The sequence below is a fragment of the Idiotropiscis lumnitzeri genome, unplaced genomic scaffold, assembly GCF_059441095.1.
Source record: "Idiotropiscis lumnitzeri isolate Australia: NSW breed Sydney's pygmy pipehorse unplaced genomic scaffold, RoL_Ilum_1.0 HiC_scaffold_67, whole genome shotgun sequence".
Taxonomy (NCBI): domain Eukaryota; kingdom Metazoa; phylum Chordata; class Actinopteri; order Syngnathiformes; family Syngnathidae; genus Idiotropiscis; species Idiotropiscis lumnitzeri.
In genome coordinates this window covers 586978-591008 of record NW_028283605.1, presented here as the reverse complement: position 1 = coordinate 591008, position 4031 = coordinate 586978, and the positions used below count along the sequence as shown (strand labels likewise).

Sequence of the window (4031 nt, the reverse complement as noted above, 5' to 3'; positions counted from 1 at the left end):
TTGGAAACTACATCACCAGAACACCACAAGTGGGCTCTGTTATTGTACTTAAAGATGCATCTTACAAACCTGTGTTCTCCAAGGCCAGCTGGTCCATAGTCTTAAGTTATTTCTTCGCCAACATCAATGTCTCGGAGCGCAAACAGACAGAGGTGTGGTCTGTCCTCTGTTGTCTTCTTCTTCATTTTACAGTTGGGGTGCATGTGGTCATCATTAACCAGTCTTCCCAGACTGCCATCTTCTTGAGCGGCATCAACACTTAAAATAGATTTAAAAAAAAAAAAAACAATTATTCAATCAATGTCAGAAATTAATCTTTGAGACAATCTTGTGTACACAAAACATAAAAATAGGAAATCCACAATTTTTAAATCTTCTAAATCAAATCATACAAGAAATTTCTATTGGAATCAGACCCTATTAACAGCTTGTCTTTGAGACTTCATGGTCTATATTTTCATTTGTACAGATTCAACGCATGAATAAAAGTAATTACCGTATTTTCGCAGTCATAAGCAAACAAAGCGCCCTGTCAGTCGATGCGTCCATTAAATGGACAAAGTACCACTCACGTCCATCAGCCCTTGTCATCAACGAGCTGTTGGAAGTGCATGTTAGCACACCCTGCTGGGCAAAGAGTGAGTTGTCCATGCTTACAATCGACCGTGACAAATACACCATCTGACTATAATGTTTGGGTGATGGTGTTGGAAAAAGCTGGACAAAGGGCAGCTGTCCACAATGTTTTAGTCTGTCTTATCATTTATGTTATTGCAAGCAAGAAACGTCCCAGGTTTAGACAACAGACAAAAAGTCCAAAGCATAACAGCACATCTCTTTAAACAGCCATGCAAATCTCTCTAAACAGCTATGGGATTGTGGGTCTCTGCTCCCAGAATGCATTGCTTGAATTAGCTAAGGCTGAGTGGCTTTTGTATTATTTTCATTTTTTTTGGGTATATTGATGGCATGAGAGATACATGTTTGTGTTAATCTTATTTCTATGTTTCATTGTTTGCTTGTATGATGAGTTTTTTATTTTTTTTTGAAACCGTGACTCTAAGGAGTGTGGTGAGCAGCCAAGTCCCTCCCCTGACGTTGCTTTGTAGGCTATTGCCAATGCACCTAATATTGGCCTGAGCCATTGTCAGCTATTGTCAATAGAGACTTGGCGTCTGCTGCAACAATGGGGTGATTGCTCATGTTATTGGGGCATAGTAGGCTGCTATCGGCTGTGTCAGTGTGGGCAGCTCTGCCAAGTTCATGCTATGCTAACAGCAGCTGTGCTATCGTCTTGTCAGGCGGTGCGTCCAGTATATGTTACAAAGACAGAAATAGCGGCCTCAACAGGTGTTGCGCCCTTTGACACGGCGCGTCTTTTGGGTGCGAAAATACGGTATACATTTTTGCTTAGAGAATGATTTTTCCCCAAACACTTATGGGATGAGTATGTGTTTATTTTTTTAAATAAAAACAAAAATAAGATAACATCTCAATCTTTGCCTCACCTCCAAGTTTTTTCTTGCCGGCGGAAGTCAAACAAAAAGACAGTGCCTCTTCCATCCATCTTCCTGCGTTGAGATTTATCAGAATCTATCAATTTTCCTCTGTACTCCATAATAAAGAATAAAGTCGTCTTTCCTGAAAGGGGCCTTGGTAAATACTCCTCGACCTAGTTAACAGGGAAATCAAGATAGCTTCGTCATATTTTTAAGCACACAAATAAGGAGTCATCATATTCATTTGGGCCACTATACTAATGTAGGGTGGTTTGAAACATTGCTTCTTGTGAGGGATAGAGCAGAGCCCTTCTTTATGATTTTAAAGGAACAGACCAGCCAAAATTCATTTTCCAGCATTGCATTAGCCAGTATGTATTAGGACTGAAAGTACAAATGTCAATGGCACCTGGTTACGTAAAAAAAAACCTTTAAGATTATTTAGTTTCATAACAATGACATACACTGTATACACAGTCATATTGGATCGCGTCACGTGATCTCTGTGACGTATAACGTGCTTTACACTAGACTATCAATATCGGACTTGTTCACTGGTCTATTGTGGTATAAAAATGCCGGAGGGCGTCATCAAGTACAGCCTTAATTTAGATAGAACTCCTACCATCAGGTTTCACGCTCACTGAAATAACTTGAAACTGACAAAAGAAAAGGTCAAGACACTCTTAATGTAAAATAACCACTTAAAAAACGATGTCAGCTTGGTTATCAGAAAACAATAATATATCTTAGCAAAAGCGTTAACATCATACCTTTAAATGAGTTTATATACTTCGCTTCTAACTCTGCAGTCTTGTCCAGACCCTTGACTGCATGTTCAATAGTATCCTGCTTTGGGGACTTCCTGCATCTCAGGGAAGGCATTGTTTATTCTATAAAGAAAAAAGACAGTTTTGTGTTGAGAATTATTAATACTATAGGCTAAATGGAGTTTTAACAATATCAGTGTAAGAAAAATAAATTATAAATTAAAAAAATATCAATCCCTCCATCCCAATTAATGATTTCAACCATAATAGTTTATATTGAAGTTTAAACAACAGACAGACAGATTTATGCAGTGTGACTACAAAAATCTTACCAAAATTGCATTCACAGTAACCTTTGCTTTAAGAATCATGTAATTAACCAGTGAACATCGTGTCTTACACAAAAATTAATGACAGAAATTATCATGGTACTTGCATTCTGTTGTTCTATAACAAAAGTGCAAGCTGTTAGCTCCGCAAAGCTAACGCAACAAGCTAGCGTCCCTCGTGCTCACATTCAATGCAAACCTGACCACCGGATGAAAATACGCGTCGGTTTAGTTCTTTAAATGAGTAAAAGCACCATGACGTTTTATAATTATTCAATGCTTAACTGGAGCTCGTCAATTATGTCGATGTAGGAGCACATGTTTGCTAGGCCAGTGTTGTAGGCCCACATCCATGGTGCTACTTTGTATAGTGTTTTCCACACAACTATCTCTAACCATGAACAAATGCACTCGAGGCATGTTTTGAATAAAAACAAACGAAAAACACTTACCTCTCCGTTTCAACAGCAGTTCGAACTTCGAAGTGGTGATATTCTCCAGCGTTAAGCACCTGCTCGAACTGCGAATAGGTCAAATTCAACAGCGTCTTTTTTCTGTCTTAATAAGGACGCGATGAGAGGAGGAGCGCTTGCCTTTGCGTCAGCACGCCCCGCGCGGGTGGTGCTGCTTTATCACTCTCTATCTGTGCCCGCCCGCCGGCATGTCGATAGAAAAATAATATTCCTTCAAACATTACTTTCATCTTCTTAACGTTTTGTAGTGAATTTAACAGGTTCACCACTTTTTTCAAATACACCAATGGAAAACAGGTCTTAATTGAGGAAACATACAAAGAGCGTCTCACAAACACCTTATGATGAGCAATGTAATTTGATCACGTTTTTTGTCACTGCCTGGACGTCGGTTCACTGGCCTGGTGGCAGTGGCTTGTAGACACTGTCACTGAGTGGGAACGGATCTCAAGGTGGGTCAAACTAACCCAAGCAGTGGATCGGTCCGTTTTTTAAATTTATTAATTTTTTTATTTTATGTATTTATTTATTATTTAATACAAGGGCTTCGGCTCACTACCAGTGGGCGGGACCAAAGAATTTGGGTTTCCTTTGAGCTAGGAGGCAGTCAAAGGCAGTCCAATCCCCGGCAACATAAAGCGCCTAGCTCTGGGGACATGGAATGTCATTTCTCTGGTAGGGAATGAACCCGAGCTGGTGTGTGACTAGACCAGTGGTTCTCAATTATTTCCTGTCATGCCCCCCCTACCAAGAAGAAAACAATTCGCACCCCCCCCCCCACCACAATTTTTTTTTACATTTCGTACTAATGTACATGTTCTTTGCATATTAATGTTAGATTGTCAATAAAATATCTTACCTTAACAAAGCTAAATTGATAAAAAAAAATATCATTTTGAGAACGACTATTGTGAGGATCTCGAAACTCAGTACTCTGTGGTGCTAATATTGATGAGATGA

General features: G+C 39.4%; 1 long non-coding RNA gene across 1 annotated transcript; it reads right to left on the bottom strand.

Annotated features, from left to right (window-relative positions):
- Positions 1-1514: 1514 nt before the first annotated feature.
- LOC148315651 (uncharacterized) lies at positions 1515-3186 on the bottom strand. Its single transcript, XR_015840722.1, has 3 exons — positions 3051-3186; positions 2273-2392; positions 1515-1672 (listed from the first exon to the last, which is right to left on the bottom strand). It is a non-coding gene; the product is annotated as an uncharacterized LOC148315651 (long non-coding RNA).
- Positions 3187-4031: the final 845 nt, after the last annotated feature.